This window comes from Callithrix jacchus, chromosome 1, assembly GCF_049354715.1.
Source record: "Callithrix jacchus isolate 240 chromosome 1, calJac240_pri, whole genome shotgun sequence".
NCBI lineage: Eukaryota > Metazoa > Chordata > Mammalia > Primates > Cebidae > Callithrix > Callithrix jacchus.
Window position 1 is genome coordinate 218,062,679 of NC_133502.1, and position 23,961 is coordinate 218,086,639.

Consider the following 23,961-nt stretch of genomic DNA (forward strand, 5'->3'; position numbering starts at 1 on the left):
GGAGGAGGAGCCAGGCTGGTTTTCATCCAAGCCCAGGCAACTCCACTCACCGTGCTCAGGTCCCGTTTGAGAAACCTGGAATCCTACACCGCCCGGGGGCTCAGCGTTGGAAAGGCTCTCCCTCCGTATGGAGAAATTCCATCTCTAGACTCTGATAAATGGGCTTCCTGAAAGTTCCTGGAATCCGATCCCTGCTGCCTGGCAGGGCGGCCGGCTCTGTTTGTGACACCCTAATTGTCAGCGGCTTCTTCCTTACACAGCCCTGCAGTCTGCCTGCTCCAGCTTCTGATGGACCTAATTCTGGAACTTCACATTTTCTCCTAAAGGGTTTATCCAGGTCAAGGCCAGCTCCATGACAGCTCTCCCCAGAATACAGATGCAAAGGAGACAGGCACAGCAGGGAGCAGAAGGCTGAGGCCCCTTTGTCCCCGCCCCAGCCCGGATGTCTGAGAGTCCCCATGCTCCCTCCCCATGCCCCCACACATCTCCCTTGGCGGGCGCCTCTGAGGCTTGGCCGTCAGCACTGACTGACCCAACTGTCTTAGTCCACTCAAGCTGCTATCACAACAAATACAGTGGACTGGGTGGCCGAAGACACAGACATTTACTGCTCCGTGTTCTGGAAGCTGGAAGGCCAAGATCAAGGTGCTCAGAGACTCCATGTCTGGTGAGGGTGTCCGGTGCCCACACGGTACCTCCTCACTGTTATCCCACCGGGGAGCGGGGAGGGTCTCTCCGGGCCCTTTCATAAGGACGTTCATCCCATCCCTGAGGGCTGCAACCATGGCTCATAATGCCACTGCAGGTGGGGATTTCCACCTGTGAATTCTGGGGGGACACCCGTGTCCAGCCCTTTACAGCGCCCAGCCTGACAACGGTCCCTGGAGCAAAGCTGGCAGGAGCACCAGGAAGACGGAGCCTGCCGGGCTGGGCTGGGCCGGTTCTTCCCACATCCCACGGGTGCACCACACAGCCAAGGAGGGGTGGAATTCTTGTCATCATCGAAATGGTTTAGCATCTACGCTGGATTTATAAGAAGCTCTGAACGTAGCTGTGTTTGTGCAAATCTGCCACCTTTAATAAAAATGGCCGTCTCTCTATTGCAACTCACGCCTGGAAACTTCACTGCACTGTGGACGTTCTCCTCCTTTATCCTTCACGGACAAGTGGGAGGTGCGGACACGCCTGTCTCTAGCTTGCTGCTGAAGACGGGGAAGGCCAGCTAGGAGGAAGCCACGCGCCCGAGGCCGTCTGACTGTGGAGAAGACGAGGAGGCCACATTCCAGGGCATCTGTCTCAGCTCAGAGTCTGCAGAATTTTGTGTCTGCCGCGCTGGGGTCTGAAAACGTGTCCTGGCCGGGCAGGCTGGAACCTGGGCTTATGGTGCACCTCAGAGCAGCTCAACGCAGCTCACAGGCCTGCCACACAGAAAGGGAGAACTGCACGTGAAGAGAGAGTGTGCCGAGAAAACTCGCCTCTGCACCGGAAGGTCCCTCTGTGAACAAGCAGCAGAGCCCACGCCACAGGCAGGTGCCGCTGACGGGCGTCTATCAGGCCCACTCCGTCCCGACCAGCTCACTTTTCAGGGATGCGCTGGACCTGCTGGGCCTCCGGAGCACCGAGGGACGGGGCAGCACATCAGAGCCTTGACCCGGTGAGTATCCTGGGACCTCGGTAACAAAGTACCTCATGGGGGGAGCAGGGGGAATCCTAGACAGGGACTGATGCTCACAGTGGAGGGGGGAGTCACATGACAGGGACTGAGTCCCATAGTGGGGGGTCACATGACAGGGACTGACTCCCATAGTGGGGGAGTCACATGACAGGGACTGACTCCCATAGTGGGGGGGTCACATGACAGGGACTGACTCCCATAGTGGGGAGGTCACATGATGGGGACTGACACCCATAGTGGGGGGAGGAGTCACACGACGGGGACTGACTCCCATAGTGGGGGGTCACATGATGGGGACTGACACCCATAGTGGGGGGAGGAGTCACACGACGGGGACTGATGCTCACAGTGTGGGAAGGAGTCACATGACAGGGACTGACACCCATAGTGGGGGGGTCACATGACAGGGACTGACTCCCATAGTGGGGGGTCACATGATGGGGACTGACACCCATAGTGGGGGGAGGAGTCACACGACGGGGACTGATGCTCACAGTGTGGGAAGGAGTCACATGACAGGGACTGACACCCATAGTGGGGGGGTCACATGACGGGGACTGACTCCCATAGTGGGGGTCACATGACAGGGACTGACACCCATAGTGGGGGGGTCACATGACAGGGACTGACTCCCATAGTGGGGGGGTCACATGACGGGGACTGACTCCCATAGTGGGGGGGTCACATGACGGGGACTGACACCCATAGTGGGGGGGTCACATGACGGAGACTGACTCCCATAGTGGGGGGGGTCACATGACGGGGACTGACACCCATAGTGGGGGGGTCACATGACGGGGACTGACGCTCACAGTGGGGGGAGGAGTCACATGACAGGGACTGACACCCATGGGGGGGCGGTCACACAATGGGGCCTGAGGCCCTCACGTGTCTGGGACAAAGGCATCGGCCACACTCCCTGGAGGCTGTAGGGAGGACCCTTCCAGCTGCCCAGGGTTTCAGGAATTCCTCGGTTTGTAGACTCTCCACCCTCTGACTCCGTCTTCAGGGGCCTTCTTCTCTGTCTCCATGTCAAGTGTACTCTTATTATAAGGACCCCAGCACTGGACTGGGGCCCAGGACCTCAGCCTGACTTGATTATACCTACAAGGCCCCGTTTCCACGTAAGGTCACGTTCGCAGGCACGGGGGCCGGGACTTGTACTTTTTGGAGGATGCAAGTCAGTCATAACAGTAAACCAGGACGTGGCTTTGGACGAGGGGAGCTAGACTGCTGGAAATAGCACGGACAGCTGTGATTCAATCGAGAGAGAGGAGCTGGTTAGCATGTGACATCATTCTGCTCTTATTAAAAAGCCTGATCACTGCATTATAATAAGTTTTCCAAAAGAACGGTCAGCAAGAATCAGTTTCAGGATCAATAACCTCAGAATTACATGTAAGTCAGATAAAAGTTTAATTCTCCTAATTGGGAATTTGGTTAATTTAGACAGCGGCTGAGCTGTTTCCTTTTGATGTATAAAGACACACACACATTTCTGTGTAAGATAAATGCAGAAGCAGAAATTGGCCAAAACCACAAGTATCATCTTTGCTGATCATCAGTGCCACTTACAGATCACGGTGAGTTATCGTCAAACCTTAAGTATCTGGAAGACCTTCAGCGGTAGTGTTCACTCACTCGCTCTTCGGTCTCACTTCACTGGACACTTTGACTGTCTAGAGTAGTATGTGGGGTTTGGGAAAGGACGGGGCACAGAGGGCCCAGCAGCCTTGGGTGACCTCAGAGTCGGAGGAGGAGGAGGACGAGGAGGAGGAGGAGGAGAGGAGGAGGAGAGGAGGAGGAGGAGAGGAGGAGGAGGAGAGGAGGAGGAGGAGGAGAGGAGGAGGAGGAGGAGAGGAGGAGGAGGAGGAGAGGAGGAGGAGGAGGAGAGGAGGAGGAAGAGGAGAGGAGGAGGAAGAGGAGAGGAGGAGGAGGAGAGGAGGAGGAGGAGGAGGAGGAGGAGGAGGAGGAGGGCAGCTGTGTTGGGCAGCAGCAGAACCGTGTCCACCAGCATCCCTGGGGTTGCAGCAGTATCAACGCAAGGCCAGGCACAGTGGCCCACACCTGTGATCCCAGCACTGTGGGAGGCCGAGGCGGGAGGATCACCTGAGGTCAGGAGTTCAAGACCAGCCTGGCCAACATGGAGAAACCCTGTCTGTACTAAAAATACAAAAATTAGCCAGGTGTAGTGGCACATACCTGAGATCTCAGCTACTTGGGAGACTGACGCAGGAGAACTGCTTGAACCCAGGAGGCAGAGTTTGCAGTGAGCCGAGATGGCACCAGTGCACTCTACCCTGGGTGACAGAGCAAGATTCTATCTCCAAACAAACAAAAATTAAAAAGAACAAAAATTATGTCCCAGAATTTTCTTCCTTTACTGATATCTTAACTCAAAATCAACTCAGATCTTCCCACAAGAAGCTAAAAATCAAATACATTCACTCCGAGGGATAAAACTACCAAGTACTAAGGGAAATTACAATTAAAAGGTGATCCGGGGCTGGGCAAGATGGCTCACGCCTATAATCCCAGCACTTTGGGAGGCCGAGGCGGGTGGAGCATCTGAGGTCAGGAGTTCCTGACCAGGCTGGCCAGTATGATGAAACTCTGAAACCTGTAAAAAAGTTAGCCAGGTATGGTGGCACATGCCTGTAATCCCAGCTACTGGGGAGGCCGAGACGGGAGAATCACTTGAACCCAGGAGGCAGGAGTTGCACTGAACCGAGATCGCAACACTGCACTCGAGACTGAGCCACAGAGGGAGACTCTGTCTGAAAAAAACAAATCAACACAAGACACTCTCCTGTTAAGAAAGCAGGTGTTGTGGCTCACGCCTGTAATCCCAGCACTTTGGGAGGCTGAGGCCGGTGGATCACAAGGTCAAGAGATCGAGACCATCCTGGTCAACATGGTGAAACCCTGTCTCTACTAAAAATACAAAAAATTAGCTGGGCACGTTGGCGCGTGCCTGTAATCCCGGCTACTCAGGAGGCTGAGGCAGGAGAATTGCCTGAACCCAGGAGGTGGAGGTTGCGGTGAGCCGAGATCGCGCCATTGCACTCCAGCCTGGGTAACAAGAGCAACTCTGTCTCAAAAAAAAGAAAAAGAAAAAAAGAAAGCAGGTGTCGTTAGATCCCACAGAGAGCAGTCTTGTTTTTAAGGACTTAAAAAGTAATGGAAATTGTCAAGGAAGCAGGATCAGAAAGTCTGGGCTGAAGCAGTCTGGAGGTGGCACTCACAGGTTGGGGGACTGCTCAGGGCAGCTCTGCGGTGGGGAGAGCCACGTGGGTCACACGGGGCCTCCTGACCAGCAGAGCACTGACCCTGACAGAAAGCCACGCAGCTCTCCCTGGTAAGTGGCAGGTGCATCGGAGCGGACTTCCTAAAACGCATCAAGCGGGGAGAATGAGACGGGAAATCTGAAAGCAGAAAGTGTAAAAGCGTGCCAGGTGGAGCGCACATCTGCTCAGACCATGCCACAGGCGACGGAGAATAGAAGACGGCGTGCCAGGCACAGAGCAAATCCCAGCAAGCGGCAAAAAATACCTGCGTTTGAAACCCACACTCCCAAACAACGTGTGCTTGAAAGGAGAAATCACAAGGACAATGAGAGTGCCTGGAAGTGAAGGATGGCGAATGCATGACAGGTGAGGCATGTGAAACCAGGAAGACGGCTGTTTGGAGAAAACAGCGTAGAATATAAACCCAGAATGTGGAAAACAAAAGGGCATGAAGTATAAGAAGAGCTGAGGCCGGGCGCGGTGGCTCACGCCTGTAATCCCAGCACTTCGGGAGGCCGAGGCGGGTGGATCACGAGGTCAAGAGATCGAGACCATCCTGGTCAACATGGTGAAACCCCGTCTCTACTAAAAATACAAAAAATTAGCTGGGCGTGGTGGCGCGTGCCTGTAATCCCAGCTACTCGGGAGGCTGAGGCAGGAGAATTGCCTGAACCCAGGAGGCGGAGGTTGTGGTGAGCTGAGATCGCGCCATTGCACTCCAGCCTGGGTAACAAGAGTGAAACTCCGTCTCAAAAAATAATAATAAATAAGAAGAGCTGAAAACAAATCAATTAAAGACTTTAGAATAAAAAACAGCACAGAAAAGTATATAACGATGTGGGTGTTTTTGTGAAAAGATTGATCAATAAATAGCATCTTGTGAGATTGATAAAGGGGGAAGGAGATGAGAGACGCTCAAATGTTATTAATAAGGCAATTGGGAGAGCAGCTGGTCATGTAGCAGATGTTGGAAAGATGGAGAAGATGTTGAACACTTAAGTAAAGTAAACCATTTCAAACATCGAAACCGACTTAAGAAAAAATAGAAATTCTAACAGTCATATACATACACAATAAATTTAGTATATACTTAAAAACACCAGATCCAGAAGGTTTTAGAGGGGAATTCTGTCAACTTTCCAGGAATAGAGCGTCGTGTATTTATAGGAACTCTTACAAAGACTAGAAAGGAATACATTTGGTCTCCAAACCCTTAAACTGGCCTACTGTAACTTCAGTAACAGAAGAAAGCACAGATGCTAAAACTCTATGCAAAAATATTCATAATCAATTCAGTAATCAATTAATAATTATGTATGTTTTATCCAAGGAATGGAAGAGTGGAATACCCATGAAAAATATATAATATTCACTCACCAAATTCACTTATTAAAGGAGAAAAATCTTATAATTAACATATGCAAAAAAGCATTCCATAAAAGCTAATATTTATTAATTATTTTTTAACTTTCTTAACCCAGTACACTTAGTCCATAAAACCCCAGTACATTTAGTCCATAAAACCCCAGTACATTTAGTCCATAAAACCCCAGGACATTTAGTCCATGAGAAACCCCAGGACATTTAGTCCATGAGAAACCCCAGGACATTTAGTCCATGAGAAACCCCAGGACATTTAGTCCATGAGAAACCCCAGGACATTTAGTCCATGAGAAACCCCAGGACATTTAGTCCATGAGAAACCCCAGGACATTTAGTCCATAAAACCCCAGGACATTTAGTCCATGAGAAACCCCAGGACATTTAGTCCATAAAACCCCAGGACATTTAGTCCATAAAACCCCAGTACATTTAGTCCATAAAACCCCAGGACATTTAGTCCATAAAACCCCAGGACATTTAGTCCATGAGAAACCCCAGGACATTTAGTCCATAAAACCCCAGGACATTTAGTCCATAAAACCCCAGTACATTTAGTCCATAAAACCCCAGGACATTTAGTCCATAAAACCCCAGGACATTTAGTCCATGAGAAACCCCAGGACATTTAGTCCATAAAACCCCAGGACATTTAGTCCATGAGAAACCCCAGGACATTTAGTCCATAAAACCCCAGGACATTTAGTCCATAAAACCCCAGTACATTTAGTCCATAAAACCCCAGGACATTTAGTCCATAAAACCCCAGGACATTTAGTCCATGAGAAACCCCAGGACATTTAGTCCATGAGAAACCCCAGGACATTTAGTCCATGAGAAACCCCAGGACATTTAGTCCATGAGAAACCCCAGGACATTTAGTCCATGAGAAACCCCAGGACATTTAGTCCATGAGAAACCCCAGGACATTTAGTCCATAAAACCCCAGGACATTTAGTCCATGAGAAACCCCAGGACATTTAGTCCATAAAACCCCAGGACATTTAGTCCATAAAACCCCAGTACATTTAGTCCATAAAACCCCAGGACATTTAGTCCATAAAACCCCAGGACATTTAGTCCATGAGAAACCCCAGGACATTTAGTCCATAAAACCCCAGGACATTTAGTCCATAAAACCCCAGTACATTTAGTCCATAAAACCCCAGGACATTTAGTCCATAAAACCCCAGGACATTTAGTCCATGAGAAACCCCAGGACATTTAGTCCATAAAACCCCAGGACATTTAGTCCATGAGAAACCCCAGGACATTTAGTCCATAAAACCCCAGGACATTTAGTCCATAAAACCCCAGGACATTTAGTCCATAAAACCCCAGGACATTTAGTCCATAAAACCCCAGGACATTTAGTCCATGAGAAACCCCAGGACATTTAGTCCATGAGAAACCCCAGGACATTTAGTCCATGAGAAACCCCAGGACATTTAGTCCATGAGAAACCCCAGGACATTTAGTCCATGAGAAACCCCAGGACATTTAGTCCATGAGAAACCCCAGGACATTTAGTCCATGAGAAACCCCAGGACATTTAGTCCATAAAACCCCAGGACATTTAGTCCATGAGAAACCCCAGGACATTTAGTCCATAAAACCCCAGGACATTTAGTCCATAAAACCCCAGTACATTTAGTCCATAAAACCCCAGGACATTTAGTCCATAAAACCCCAGGACATTTAGTCCATGAGAAACCCCAGGACATTTAGTCCATAAAACCCCAGGACATTTAGTCCATAAAACCCCAGTACATTTAGTCCATAAAACCCCAGGACATTTAGTCCATAAAACCCCAGGACATTTAGTCCATGAGAAACCCCAGGACATTTAGTCCATGAGAAACCCCAGGACATTTAGTCCATGAGAAACCCCAGGACATTTAGTCCATGAGAAACCCCAGGACATTTAGTCCATGAGAAACCCCAGGACATTTAGTCCATGAGAAACCCCAGGACATTTAGTCCATAAAACCCCAGGACATTTAGTCCATGAGAAACCCCAGGACATTTAGTCCATAAAACCCCAGGACATTTAGTCCATAAAACCCCAGTACATTTAGTCCATAAAACCCCAGGACATTTAGTCCATAAAACCCCAGGACATTTAGTCCATGAGAAACCCCAGGACATTTAGTCCATAAAACCCCAGGACATTTAGTCCATAAAACCCCAGTACATTTAGTCCATAAAACCCCAGGACATTTAGTCCATAAAACCCCAGGACATTTAGTCCATGAGAAACCCCAGGACATTTAGTCCATGAGAAACCCCAGGACATTTAGTCCATGAGAAACCCCAGGACATTTAGTCCATAAAACCCCAGGACATTTAGTCCATGAGAAACCCCAGGACATTTAGTCCATAAAACCCCAGGACATTTAGTCCATAAAACCCCAGTACATTTAGTCCATAAAACCCCAGTACATTTAGTCCATAAAACCCCAGGACATTTAGTCCATAAAACCCCAGGACATTTAGTCCATGAGAAACCCCAGGACATTTAGTCCATGAGAAACCCCAGGACATTTAGTCCATGAGAAACCCCAGGACATTTAGTCCATGAGAAACCCCAGGACATTTAGTCCATAAAACCCCAGGACATTTAGTCCATGAGAAACCCCAGGACATTTAGTCCATAAAACCCCAGGACATTTAGTCCATAAAACCCCAGTACATTTAGTCCATAAAACCCCAGGACATTTAGTCCATGAGAAACCCCAGGACATTTAGTCCATGAGAAACCCCAGGACATTTAGTCCATAAAACCCCAGGACATTTAGTCCATGAGAAACCCCAGGACATTTAGTCCATGAGAAACCCCAGTACATTTAGTCCATAAAACCCCAGGACATTTAGTCCATAAAACCCCAGTACATTTAGTCCATGAGAAACCCCAGGACATTTAGTCCATGAGAAACCCCAGGACATTTAGTCCATGAGAAACCCCAGTACATTTAGTCCATGAGAAACCCCAGGACATTTAGTCCATGAGAAACCCCAGGACATTTAGTCCATGAGAAACCCCAGGACATTTAGTCCATGAGAAACCCCAGGACATTTAGTCCATGAGAAACCCCAGTACATTTAGTCCATAAAACCCCAGGACATTTAGTCCATAAAACCCCAGGACATTTAGTCCATGAGAAACCCCAGGACATTTAGTCCATAAAACCCCAGGACATTTAGTCCATAAAACCCCAGTACATTTAGTCCATAAAACCCCAGGACATTTAGTCCATAAAACCCCAGGACATTTAGTCCATGAGAAACCCCAGGACATTTAGTCCATAAAACCCCAGGACATTTAGTCCATAAAACCCCAGTACATTTAGTCCATAAAACCCCAGTACATTTAGTCCATAAAACCCCAGGACATTTAGTCCATGAGAAACCCCAGGACATTTAGTCCATGAGAAACCCCAGGACATTTAGTCCATAAAACCCCAGGACATTTAGTCCATGAGAAACCCCAGGACATTTAGTCCATGAGAAACCCCAGGACATTTAGTCCATAAAACCCCAGGACATTTAGTCCATAAAACCCCAGGACATTTAGTCCATGAGAAACCCCAGGACATTTAGTCCATGAGAAACCCCAGGACATTTAGTCCATGAGAAACCCCAGGACATTTAGTCCATGAGAAACCCCAGGACATTTAGTCCATGAGAAACCCCAGGACATTTAGTCCATGAGAAACCCCAGGACATTTAGTCCATGAGAAACCCCAGGACATTTAGTCCATGAGAAACCCCAGTACATTTAGTCCATGAGAAACCCCAGGACATTTAGTCCATGAGAAACCCCAGGACATTTAGTCCATAAAACCCCAGGACATTTAGTCCATGAGAAACCCCAGGACATTTAGTCCATAAAACCCCAGGACATTTAGTCCATAAAACCCCAGTACATTTAGTCCATAAAACCCCAGGACATTTAGTCCATGAGAAACCCCAGGACATTTAGTCCATGAGAAACCCCAGGACATTTAGTCCATAAAACCCCAGGACATTTAGTCCATAAAACCCCAGTACATTTAGTCCATGAGAAACCCCAGGACATTTAGTCCATAAAACCCCAGGACATTTAGTCCATGAGAAACCCCAGGACATTTAGTCCATAAAACCCCAGGACATTTAGTCCATGAGAAACCCCAGGACATTTAGTCCATAAAACCCCAGGACATTTAGTCCATGAGAAACCCCAGGACATTTAGTCCATAAAACCCCAGGACATTTAGTCCATGAGAAACCCCAGGACATTTAGTCCATGAGAAACCCCAGGACATTTAGTCCATAAAACCCCAGGACATTTAGTCCATGAGAAACCCCAGGACATTTAGTCCATAAAACCCCAGGACATTTAGTCCATGAGAAACCCCAGTACACTTAGTCCATGAGAAACCCCAGGACATTTAGTCCATGAGAAACCCCAGGACATTTAGTCCATGAGAAACCCCAGGACATTTAGTCCATAAAACCCCAGGACATTTAGTCCATGAGAAACCCCAGGACATTTAGTCCATAAAACCCCAGGACATTTAGTCCATGAGAAACCCCAGTACATTTAGTCCATAAAACCCCAGGACATTTAGTCCATGAGAAACCCCAGGACATTTAGTCCATGAGAAACCCCAGGACATTTAGTCCATAAAACCCCAGGACATTTAGTCCATAAAACCCCAGGACATTTAGTCCATGAGAAACCCCAGGACATTTAGTCCATAAAACCCCAGGACATTTAGTCCATGAGAAACCCCAGTACATTTAGTCCATAAAACCCCAGGACATTTAGTCCATGAGAAACCCCAGGACATTTAGTCCATAAAACCCCAGGACATTTAGTCCATAAAACCCCAGGACATTTAGTCCATAAAACCCCAGGACATTTAGTCCATGAGAAACCCCAGGACATTTAGTCCATAAAACCCCAGGACATTTAGCCCACCAGAAACATGTCGCAAATAGAATCCCTAAAGATAAAATGAAATGTAATCCGTACCGCACATTATATGCAAAAATAAGTTCCAGGCTGGCTAAATGTGAAAGGCAAACCTTAAAATTCTGAGGATACCAAAACATAAAACCACCTCATGGTGGAGAAGAACTCCTTAAAGCAAGCACGTACGCAAGCACGTAAAACCATTAATCATCAAATTAGGGACAAATTTGTTTATGTTAAAACGTGAAATACCTGTTCAGCAAGACGCCGTAAACTTGAGACGAAGTCATAAACTGTGTGAAGAGAAGTTATTGATCGGAAACAACAGAACATCAACAGAAAACAGGTGAGTCGCTGGACAACAAAAGGGCTACACTCCCGGGTCCTGGCTAGAAGCTCGTTTCGCAGGTTTTTCTTTTTACCACAGTGCTGTGTAGCCTCCACCCATATGGCATCTATGACTGTCTACGTGTCCGACGGACATACAGGAAGCTTGTTGACCCGTAGGAATTAGATTCCAGAGTCCACGTGATGCAAAGCTGACTCACTCATCCAAGATCCTTTCCTTGGGGGCCGTTTACCGCGCCCTGGGCAGCCTTCAACCTGAGTCTGGCTTCCTTCTTGGCCACAGGAAGGTTCTCTGCCTTCTCTGTCGCAGCTCCCGTGAGACTCACCCTGGCTCCCTTGTCCACCTGCAGCCGGACCACAGATCCTTCCCCTTGATGGACCTGCTGACAAGACCAGACAGGGACCCCTCCCCTCCCACCCCTCACCAGCTCCTCCATCTCTGCCTCGTGAGTGACTCCCTGGGAACAGAACTCTCTGACCCTGAAACCAGCTGGGCACGGAGACCAACATGCCTCGTGCAGCTGAGTGACAGAGGGCTTTCCTGCTGAGGAAGCGTCCTGGCTGCCGTGCGGTCTCTCCAGGTCTGAGTGCTCTCAGCTGGAAGCAAATCCATCCTCTCACTTGTTCGTGTTTTGCCTTGAGTCTGACTTGAGTGCTTACAAATTTGGAAAAGTTTGGAAAACGGGGTACGAAAGAAAGGGTGATAACGTTTCCGAATTGTTGTGGACGGGAGAGTGTCGTTGACCCGCCCCTTTGGCACAGCTTTGGAAACAGAAAGTGCTTCCAAGGCCTCAGGCACAGAGGCAGGTGCACGCCCTACGGACGTCTCTGTCTCCACCCAGGAGACCCCCACACCTGCAGCAACCCTGTCGAGTGGCCATTCATGTGTGTGTGTGCGTGCATGTGTGTGTGCGTGCATGCCTGGGTGTGTGTACATGCCTGTGTGTGCATGTGTGTGTGCATGTGTGTGTCTGTGTGCATATGTGTATATGTGCATGCATGTGTGTGTGTGCATATGTGTATATGTGCATGCATATGTGTATGCGTGCATGCCTGTGTGTGTGCGTACATGCCTGTGTGTGCATGTGTGTGCGTGCATATGTGTATATGTGCATGCATGTGTGTATGCGTGCATGCCTGTGTGTGTGCGTACATGCCTGTGTGTGCATGTGTGTGTGCGTGCATATGTGTATGCGTGCATGCCTGTGTGTGCATGTGTCTGTGCGTGCATGTGTGTGTGTGCATGTGTGTGTGCGTGCATATGTGTATGTGTGCATGCATGTGTGTATGCGTGCATGCCTGTGTGTGCATGTGTGTGTGCGTGCATGTGTGTGTGCGTGTGCATGTGTGTGTGCATGCATGTATGTGTGCATATGTGTGTCTGTGTGTGCATGTGTGTATGCGTGCATGCCTGTGTGTGTGCGTACATGCCTGTGTGTGCATGTGTGTGTGCGTGCATATGTGTATATGTGCATGCATGTGTGTATGCGTGCATGCCTGTGTGTGTGCGTGCATGCCTGTGTGTGCATGTGTCTGTGCGTGCATGTGTGTGTGTGCATGTGTGTGTGCATGTGTGTCTGTGTGCATGTGTGTATGCGTGCATGCCTGTGTGTGCGTACATGCCTGTGTGTGCATGTGTGTGTGCATATGTGTATATGTGCATGCATATGTGTATGCGTGCATGCCTGTGTGTGTGCGTACATGCCTGTGTGTGCATGTGTGTGTGCGTGCATATGTGTATGTGTGCATGCATGTGTGTATGCGTGCATGCCTGTGTGTGCATGTGTGTGTGCGTGCATGTGTGTGCGTGTGCATGTGTGTGTGCATGCATGTATGTGTGCATATGTGTGTCTGTGTGTGCATGTGGGTATGCGTGCATGCCTGTGTGTGTGCGTACATGCCTGTGTGTGCATGTGTGTGTGCGTGCATGTGTGTATGCGTGCATGCCTGTGTGTGTACATGCCTGTGTGTGCATGTGTGTGTGCATGCATGTGTGTGCATGTGCATGTGTGTATGTGTGCATGCCTGTGTGTATGTGTGCATATGTGTGTGCGCATGTGTGTATGCGTGCATGTCTGTGTGTGCATACATGCCTGTGTGTGCATGTGTGTGTGTGTGTGCGTGTGTGTGTGTTGGGTGAAGGCAGAGGGCATTGTTCTTGAGTCTTACCCACCTCATGATGCAGCTGATTCACCAGTTAGTGAGGGAACTTGCAGCAAAAGTCAGGAGAGTGTCTCTTTGTATGGCTAAGACTGGAAATCCCAGCCTGGACCCATCTTCCCACACTGCACCAGGAAGGGAGGGAGGGGAGGTCACCAGCACCTAGAGGCTGCTGTCTCTGTGTCTGTCACCCTCATGGCTGCTGGTTGGTGGTGGGCAAGATGAATTTTCATTCAAAGATGTCTACTATGGAATTCATCCACATTTTTGTTTTTTAGGTACCAAGTATTTTACAATATTCCCTATCGCAGAATGTCCACAATGTGCAAATAAAGAGAATATGGGGGGCTCAGGGAAGCCCTATGTTCGGGGGGGTCACCCTGGGCATTCTTCAGCACATCTGTGCACATCCCCAGGACCTGGGTGTCCAGAGGCCTGCTGTCCACTTAGAATATAGGAAAAATGCAGATGCTAGTTTGCAATGGCTAAGACTTCCTACTCTCAGAATGATTCTAAAAGTGCAAGATTTTGCAAGAAAAAAATCACATCCTTAGAACTACAGGTTTTCAGCATGACTTTCCCGAATCTGTTCTTTCCCCTGAATCAGCCTCTCCCAGGAGCTCCAGTTCTGGGACACTGGCACAGCCTTAGTTAATTAACAGGAGTGAGTCAGCGAGGTTGAGAATATGTTTTGCAAATCGATGTGAGGAAGAGCTCCAGCTGTCTGAAGGATCGTGGGGTCGTGGATTTTAAAAATGCAGTTCAACCTCGCGCAGACTTGAAAACACGTAGCATAATTGTGTCACAGAAAGGGTTATTGCAACTTCTAACCGAGAGAGATGCCTTCTTCCTGTCGATGCTCACAGCTGCCTGCCCCTCCCCAAGACAGGAGGAGTTCCAGAATGAAAGTCATCCAACGTTTCTCCACGCTGAGCTTCTCCCGGGCGTCTGTGGCTTCTGGGTGGGGTGGGAGGGTTGAGCTTAATGGTTAAAGCCTTTTATGATCCGTCTCTCCTGATTCCTCACCAACCATCGCCTTTTCTGGAGACTTCCGATAGAATTCCCACCAGGATATTCCGTAGGCTCCCGGCTCCGGCACCCGCTTCCCTCTCCATCCCCCAAGCCCTGGGTATCTTAACCACCTCCTCCCTGAGCCCCGGCGTCTCAGCACACAGGTCCGTCTCAGGGCTCCCACTCCGGGCTGTGTGGAGCCCTGATATCTCAGAGGAGGAACACTGAATCCTGCCCACAAAACTGAACAAATTGCAAACCAGGAATAAAATGTACCTGCAACATTATCCCAGCAAAAGTCAGAGTTAATACCTGTATGTGGGGACTCCGTAGTGCGCCATGCCAGGCTTTCTCTGTCTGTGCACAGCACACCTCCTGGTTCTCAGCCAGGACCTGCCGGCTTGTCAGGCGGCCTCACTTGGATCTGGTGACAGAGCTGACCTGTGGGACTCAGTCTCCTAACCTCTATGGGGTGCCTCAGTTACCCTGCTGCTGGCGGGGACAGCGACTTTCTGCTACCACACGGGGTTCTCTAATGCAACGGTCCCCAGCCTTTTTGGCACCGGGGACTGGGTTTGTGGAAGACAATTTTCCCAGGGACGGAAGTGGGGTGGGGGATGATTTCTGGATGATTCAGTTACTGTGCACTTTATTTCCATTATTATTACATGGTGATATATAATAAAATAATTACACAGCCCGCCATCATGTAGGATCAGCGGGAGCCCTGAGCTTGTTTTCCTTCAACCGGAGGGTCCCATCTGGGGTCACGGGAGACAGTGACAGGTCACCAGGCATTAGATTCTCACGCACAGTTCACAATAGGGTCTGCGCCTATGAGAATCTGATGCCACTGTTCATCTGGCGGGAGGCGGAGCTGAGGCGGTCACGCTCCCTCGCCGGTTGCTCACCTGCTACTGTGTGGCCGGGTTCCTAACAGGCCACAGGCCGGAGTCCATGGGGTGGGGACCCCTGCTCTAACGTACACCTGGCATCACACACTATGACAGGCCCTTGGAGGACTGCAGGTGGGGGCTGAATGTCGCTGAAGTGGGAAAAAGCCCATTCCAACAGGTCACTCCTTAAGTGTATTATTTTTAACTTTCCATTCACTTTGTTCAATGGGCCTTTAAAACTGTGTTCCAGTTGACATTCCTACCCACTACATACAAAGTATTTTTTTCCCACAGACGAACATTCAATCATGTTTAAGGCCTAACGTAGAAGCAAGAGGAAAAACACGAGAAATGTCGCTTTTTAAATTAGCGACGCCGTGATCATTTAAATCTCTCATCAGAGATGTTTCTTTCACCTTCTGAGCTTGCCGCTTCGTGTAGTGTCGCTCTTTTCCTGATCATCTCAAGCGAAACTTACAATAAATCATGAGAAACATTGAAAGAACTCCTTTTGAGACTCTGGAAGTAAGAATTTCCGGCTTTCTCCGCGGAAGGAAACCTCAGGAGGCGCGACTTCTCCATCCTGAGGACAATCTGATTTTCCAGCAGAAAGCCCGTGAGTTCATTTCTCTATTCTTCTTCTTAGAAAAAAAACAATTCGTTCTAAGCTTTTACTTTCATTTCCTCCAGGAAAACAAAGTGGAAAAAAACGTTTCTGGGCCTCCTGTGTTCCTCCTGCACCTCGCACCTCCCGGCTTGGATTCCCAAAGCTCATCAGGCATGAAAATTCTCCCAGCACCTGCGGGAACCGCTTCGTTGCCAGCCCCTGTTACAGGCAAGCGGCTGTGTTTTAACTTTTAAAATATTCTCTCTGCTTTTTCAAGCATGACATTTTCTCCCAGTCACCCACACTGATACGAAGTTTGCACCTGAGGCTGAGACTCCCTGCTACATGCCCAGGCTTCCCAGAAAGTCGTCCTCAAATTCTCTATAGATGCAAGTTTGCCTGGGCTGGAAATTGGTGGTGCCGTGTGAGCATGTGTGTGTACCCATGTATGCACTGTGTGTGTGTGTGTGTGTGTGTGTGTGTGTGAGATTTATTCTAAGGAACTGGCTCATGCTGTTATGGAGGCTGACAGACTGAAACGTGTAGGGCAGTCCATCAGGCTGGAGATTAGAGCAGGTGTCTGTGTCAGTCTCAAGGCAGAATTCTGTCTTCTCCAGGAAACCTCAGTTTTGGTCGCAAGGCCACTAACTGACCAGGTGAGGTCCCACATGTTCCAGGGCCACCCAATTCAGGTCAGCTGTCGTGGCTGAGACACATCTACGCCACACCTTCCTGCACTGTCCAAACTAGGATTTGAGCAAACAACTGGGCACCATAACGTAGCCAAGCTGACACATAAAATCAGCAGTCACATATGCAAGTGTGTGCATGTATGTATGTGCATTGTGCACATGTGTGCATGTGTCTGTGTGTGCATGCATGTATGTGCATGTGTGCACATGTGTGCATGTGTCTGTGTGTGCGTACATGTATGCACATGAGTGCACGTGTGTGCATGTGTCTGTGTGTATGTGTGTGCATGTATGTATGTGTGCCCCTTTGTGTATGTGTGTGCATGTGTGTATGCATGTGTGCATCCATGTATGTGTTCATGTGTATATGTGTGTTCATCCATGTGTGTGTGTTCATGTGTGTGCACGTGTCTATGCACATGTCTGTGTATGTGAGTGCATGCATGCATGTGTGTTCACTTGTCTGTGTGTATGTGTATGTATGTGACTGCATGCATACATGTGCGTTCACTTGTCTGTGTGTATGTGTGTATATGTGAGTGCATGCATGTGTCTGTGTTCACTTGTCTATGTGTATGCATGTATGCATGTATTCATGCATGTGTTCATGTGTCTGTGTGTGAACGTATCTGTGTGTGCATGTGTGTGCACATGCATGTATGTGTTCATGTGCCCACGTGTGTGTATGTGTCTGTGTGTATGCATGTGTGTGTTCATGTGTCTGTGTGTCTGCATGTTGTGTGTGCATGTGTCTGTGGGCATGTGTGTGCATGTATGTGTGTGCATGTTCACATGTCTCTGTGTTGTGTGTGCATGTATGTGTTCACGTGTCCGTGTGTGTGCATGTGTTGTATGTGTGTGCATGTTCACGTGTCTCGCTGTTATGTGTGTGCATGTTGTGTGTGTGCATGTATGTGTGTTCATGTGTCCGTGTGTGTGCATGTGTGGTATGTGTGTGTATGTTCACGTGTCTCTCTGTTATGTGTGTGTATGTTGTGCGTGTGCATGTATGTGTGTTCATGTGTCCATGTGTGTGCATGTGTGGTATGTGTGTGCATGTGTCTGTGTGGGGGGGTGTGCATATACAAGTGTATATAATTCTGCCCCAGGTTGGCTGGCCTGGCATTTCCCCTTCATGGTGACTGCGACCTTGTTAACTATGACCCACTCCTTCCGTCAGGAGTGAGAACTCACTAGCATGAGGCCTGGGTCAGGAGTGAGAACTCACCAGCATGGGGCCTGGGTCAGGTGTCCCTGACGATCCCACACTCAGCCCGTCTTTCTGAAAAACAACGTCATGGCAGCTGGTCCATTTCGGTGCTCAACAGAAACCTCAATCTGGCTGGGCCACGAGTGTCAGGGCAGGAGGTTCCCATCCCAGCCCCACACCCACCACTGGCCCAGCCTTCTGCAGGTGGTCTGGGGTTGTAACTCCCGGCCTTGAGGACAGAGCAGTTTGGAGTTCAGCTTGGCCAATTCATGGCTGAATCTTCTGACTGGGTGTCCACCATTTTCCCTTAGACCCCCACCTACCTTCCAAGACCCCCTCCTTGGGCCCACATCGCAGACTCTGTGCAAATCTGTGTGTCTCTTCTGACTGGGGCGGTGGATCCTCTGCCTGACCCACTGCATCGCCCAGAGCAGAATCTAAGCTTCTGAGTCATACTCTGTGCAGACACTCGGGCTTCCTCACCTCAGTCCAAAAACCATCTTCCCAACCAATGCGGTGCCTCCCAGCCCTGGCTCCTCGAGGTTGAGCCTCGCCTGGGCCCACCTTCCACAACTTGGACGCTCCCCACCCTCAGCCCAAGCCCTTTCTGTCTCTCGCCTTTAACCTCTCTCTCGCCAAGGGATGGTTCCCATCAGGAATAGGGTTTCTTTTGTGCCATCCCCTTAAGATGGGTGTAAAAAGAAAGTGTGGAACTTCCGGAAGCCCGGGCTGTCTGCTGGCCCCACCTGCCTCTCCTTGCCACTTCCCTTCACATCCAGAAGCGCGGAGCTGCTGCAGGCCCGCTGTGGCTGAACACCCAGCATCAGCCAGGGCGGCTCAGGGCTCTCCTCAGCTCACCAGGCGCATGCCTGGTTCATCACGGAATTCTTAGAGGCAGCCAGGTAGACGTGCCACGTTCACTTGCAAATCAGGAAGCTGAGGCTCAGGGTGTATTCAAATGGGGCAATGTTTTTATAACATACAGGATCATTTATAATCAATTCCTTTTTCTTTTTGTTTTTTGGGACAGAGCGTCACTCTGTCGCCCAGGCTGGTGTGCAGTGCCACGATCGGAGCTCACTGCAACCTCTGCCCCCCTCGTACAAGCGATTCTCCTGCCTTGGCCTCCAGAGTAGCTGGGATTGCAGGCGCCCACCACCATGCCCAGCTAATTTATGTATTTTTAGTAGAGATGGGGTTTCACCATATTGGTCAGGCTGGTTTCGAACTCCCGACCTCAGGTGATCCGCCCGCCTCGGCCTCCCAAAGTGCTGGGATTACAGGCGACTGGCCTGAGCCACTGTGCCCGGTCTGCTTGTTTGCTTGTTTGTTTGTGAGACAGAGTCTTGTTGCTCTGTCACTCACCCAGGCTGGAGTGCAGTGGCGTAATCTCAGCTCACTGCAACCTCCACTTCCTGGGTTCAAGCGATTCTCCTGCCTCAGTTTCCTAAGTAGCTGGGATTACAAGTGTGCACCATCACGCCTGGCCAGTTTTTGTATTTTTTAGTAGAGATGTGGTTTCACTATACATTGGCCAGGCTGGTCTTGAACTCCCGACCTCAGGTGATCCACCCGCCTCAGCCTCCCAAAGTGCTGGGATTACAGGCGACAGGCCTGAGCCACTGTGCCCGGCCTGCTTGTTTGCTTGTTTGTTTGTTTGTGAGACAGAGTCTTGTTGCTCTGTCACTCACCCAGGCTGGAGTGCAATGGCGCGATCTCGGCTCACTGCAACCTCCACTTCCTGGGTTCAAGCGATTCTCCTGCCTCAGTTTCCTAAGTAGCTGGAATTACAAGTGTGCACCATCACGCCTGGCCAGTTTTTGTATTTTTTAGTAGAGATGTGGTTTCACTATACGTTGGCCAGGCTGGTCTTGAACTCCCGACCTCAGGTGATCCACCCGCCTCGGCCTCCCAAAGTGCTGGGATTACAGGTGTGAGCCGCCACAGCCGGCCTCTGTTTTGTTTTTAAAAAGGTTAAGTAAATTTAGAAAGAAGAGTCATCTTGCAAATATTTAGCCTCCCAACCCATTCATGCGCCATACACCAATTCCCATCTCATTAGCTCTCTTTCAACTTCACTCAGCAGAGGTTTTAGCTTTCAGTGTAAAGAGCTCGGGTGGCCTTCACACACTGACTCCTAAGTACCATTTTCCTGCTATTGTAAATGGATTTCTTAAGTTTCACTTTCCGATTGCTCGTTGTTCTTTTGTGGAAATCTGACAGTTTTCGCATGTTGGCCTTGTTACCATGCTCATAATTTTTCTGCAGATTTCTTAGCATTTTCCACATAAGCAACCACGTCACTGCAAAGAGAGAAAATGTGACTTTTTCTCTCGCTATATTAATGCATGGTATTTATTTTCCTTGCCTCCTTGCTCTCTCTAGGACCTCTAGTGCACTGATAAATAGGTGTGAGTAAACGTTCTTTTTTTTTTTTTTTTTTTTTTTTTTTTTTGAGACGGAGTTTCGCTCTTGTTACCCAGGCTGGAGTGCAATGGTGCGATCTCGGCTCACCGCAACCTCCGCCTCCTGGGTTCAGGCAATTCTCCTGCCTCAGCCTCCTGAGTAGCTGGGATTACAGGCACACACCATCATGCCCAGCTAATTTTTTGTATTTTTAGTAGAGACGGGGTTTTACCATGTTGACCGGGATGGTCTCGATCTCTCGACCTCGTGATCCACCCGCCTCGGCCTCCCAAAGTGCTGGGATTACGTTCTTAAGTCACAGTGTTAAGTACATTGCTATTTGTGGAATAGAAATACATGATTAACCATATACACGATACCTCTATATAGAGATGACTTTCATCAGGCAGAAATTTTGTTCCATCTCACGTGGCTGAGTTTTGTCGTGAATAAGTGTTTGTCAGATTCTTCTTCTTCGTCTGTTAAGAGCATGTGGTTTCCTCCGGGATTCTGTTAATGAGTGAATGGCATCAGTTAGTTTTGAATGTTGAATTCACCTAGCAGAGCCCCTCTCGGTCCCGATGCAGGTTCTGCTCTGCCTCCGTAGACTGCCAGGTTCTGTTTGCTGATGCTCCGTGGGGCGTGATTCCACAGACCTCCACGACGGACGTCTGCCTGCCACTTTCCCTTCTCATTACGCCGTTCCTGGGTGTGGCGTCGCGGCGTTGCTGACCTCATGAAAAGACCTGGGAAGTTCCTTCCTAAGTGCTGTGTAGAACAGATGCAATTTCTTCCTGATTTTTTTTTCAGAATTCACAAGCAACATCCTGTGTCTCTGTAGCTCCCGTGGAGAAGGTTCACGATTTATTTCTTTAGTAGATAAGCTCTCCAGAACTTACGCTGACTCTTCAGTCACGTGTTACACAGCTAGACATTTAAACATTTCATTAATTCTGTCACAGAAATGTTTTCTCTTGTCTTACTGTATTTTTTCTGTTTGTTTTTTTTGTATACCATCAACTTAGAGCTCGTGTTTTATCGGTGATTTTTTCTCATTCCTGTAAGTTGCTTTTCTTTTTACATCTGCTTATGTTGAAAAGTCAGATTACCGATTTTAAATCCTTCTTTTCTAATATAAGCGATTAAAGCTATAAGATTCCCTCCAAGCCCGATTTATCTGCATTCCCAAAATGTTAACAGTTTGTTTCATTTTCTGTCAGTAAAAATGTTTCCGTCTCCCGCTGGCTCTGCTCCTTCCGGTCCCATCTTGACTCCTCCTGTTCCTCTGGCATCTGCATTTCTGCGGAGCTTAGGTTCACGGGCCTCGTTCTGCCAGTGCCCACCTGCCACCACATGGACGTCTGCATTTTCAGGTTGTTTTTGCTTCCTTCCAGTGACAGCAGCAGTCCACCCTGCACAGAAGCCGCCTGGGCCAGAGCGGGCCACACCGACAGGCACCCGTCCCCAGCCGAGGGCGGCCCCCAGGACACAGCAGCGCTGGCTTGGCGAGGAGCTGGTGGTCGAGAGGAGGGGGCTGCGTGGTCCTGTGCGTGTGGCACGCGGAGGACAGCCGTGCTGCACAGGGTGGGGCCGCAGGCCTGGGGCTTCACCCATGTGAGATTTAGAAAGGCGTCTCCCCTTCCTGGGTCTCAGTCTCCCTACCTGTCGAAGCAGGACACTGTGCTCATGTCTCCTCTCCCACCCTTTCTGGCTTCTAGAAATGCTCCCGGCTTCACAGGCTCATGGGGAGGCTCAGAGGCGTGCAAGCTGTGCGTCTCCTACCGAGTTTCTCTCAGGAGCACGTTTCTGAGATTATTGTACGCCAGCTTTACAGGACACATGGGCTCTCACAGGCGTCCGAAGGAAAGACCGTCCCTGAAAATCAACCCCCACTCCGTATAGCGGGGGCTCCAAGTGGCTGGCTCTCGTGGAAGCCTGTTTGTGTCTCTGTGTGCGTCCGTGTGTCTGTGTGTGTCCATGTGTGTGTGTCTGTGTGTGTGCCCGTGTGTGTGTCTGTGTGTGTGTCCGTGTGTGTCTGTCCGTGTGTCTGTCCGTGTGTGTGTCCATGTGTGTAGTGCCCCAGCTTCTCCCATCTGGTTGAGCTAAGCTACCTCCAGCCTGGGTGCTCTGGGGTCAAGCAAAGGAGACGCCCAAGACCCTCCAGACACTGGAGAGGCTCCTCAGTAAGGAACTTCACAGCTGAAGCCTGATTTGCAAAATGCCAACCAACTCAGCCTTCTTCCTGGGGTCAGACCACAGCCCCACGTTGGATTTGGTGGGGACGTCAAAATGCAGAGCACACTTTTCTCTCTGTGTTCCCGTGGCCTCTTGCAGAGCAGAGACCCCGCATAGCCACAGCCTGGGTGCACGTGGACGGAATGTGCCCCTTCTGAGGACGCAGCCTCGGGAGTGGCCCCAAGACGTTTGAGGCGACTAGGAGATCCAAGAGCCCTGATCCCACCTGGGCTCAGCTTGGCTCCTCTTCTGACTTCGTCCCTGTGAACCTCCCCAGGGATGCGTGGGGCTGGGACTACCGTGCTCTTCCCCTTCAGCCTCCGTCCACGGCCACGCCTGGGGAGGAGATGGCACCTCCCGGCTCCACTCAGCTCTGTCCTTCAGAGGCGGCGGTATCCACGCACGGGGAGAAATGGCTCCTTGGGAACCACTCAGGACTGGCAGGAAATTACATGTTTAGAATAAATGCTGTATATTAAGGTTACCAAGAAAATTCTAGGAGAACACAGGCCTAAGAGGGGAGGCTCTGGGACAGGTGTGCTGGAGGCCTGAGGGGGGCTCTGGGACAGGTGTGCTGGAGGCCTGAGGGGAGGCTCTGGGACAGGTGTGCTGGAGGCCTGAGGAGGGGGCTCTGGGACAGGTGTGCTGGAGGCCTGAAGGGGGCTCTGGGACAGGTGTGCTGGAGGCCTGAGGAGGGCTCTGGGACAGGTGTGCTGGAGGCCTGAAGGGGGCTCTGGGACAGGTGTGCTGGAGGCCTGAGGGGGGCTCTGGGACAGGTGTGCTGGAGGCCTGAGGGGGGGCTCTGGGACAGGTGTGCTGGAGGCCTGAGGGGGGCTCTGGGACAGGTGTGCTGAAGGCCTGGGGGGGGGCTCTGGGAAAGGTGTGCTGGAGGCCTGAGGAGGGGGCTCTGGGACAGGTGTGCTGGAGGCCTGAGGGGAGGCTCTGGGACAGGTGTGCTGGAGGCCTGAGGAGGGGGCTCTGGGACAGGTGTGCTGGAGGCCTGAGGAGGGGGCTCTGGGACAGGTGTGCTGGAGGCCTGAAGGGGGCTCTGGGACAGGTGTGCTGGAGGCCTGAGGGGGGCTCTGGGACAGGTGTGC

General features: G+C 50.0%; 1 long non-coding RNA gene across 1 annotated transcript; it reads left to right on the plus strand.

Annotated features, from left to right (window-relative positions):
- Positions 1-1,204: 1,204 nt before the first annotated feature.
- On the plus strand, positions 1,205-23,345 carry LOC103787876 (uncharacterized). The gene is made up of 3 exons (XR_001907068.5): positions 1,205-1,654; positions 16,009-16,330; positions 16,405-23,345. It is a non-coding gene; the product is annotated as an uncharacterized LOC103787876 (long non-coding RNA).
- Positions 23,346-23,961: the final 616 nt, after the last annotated feature.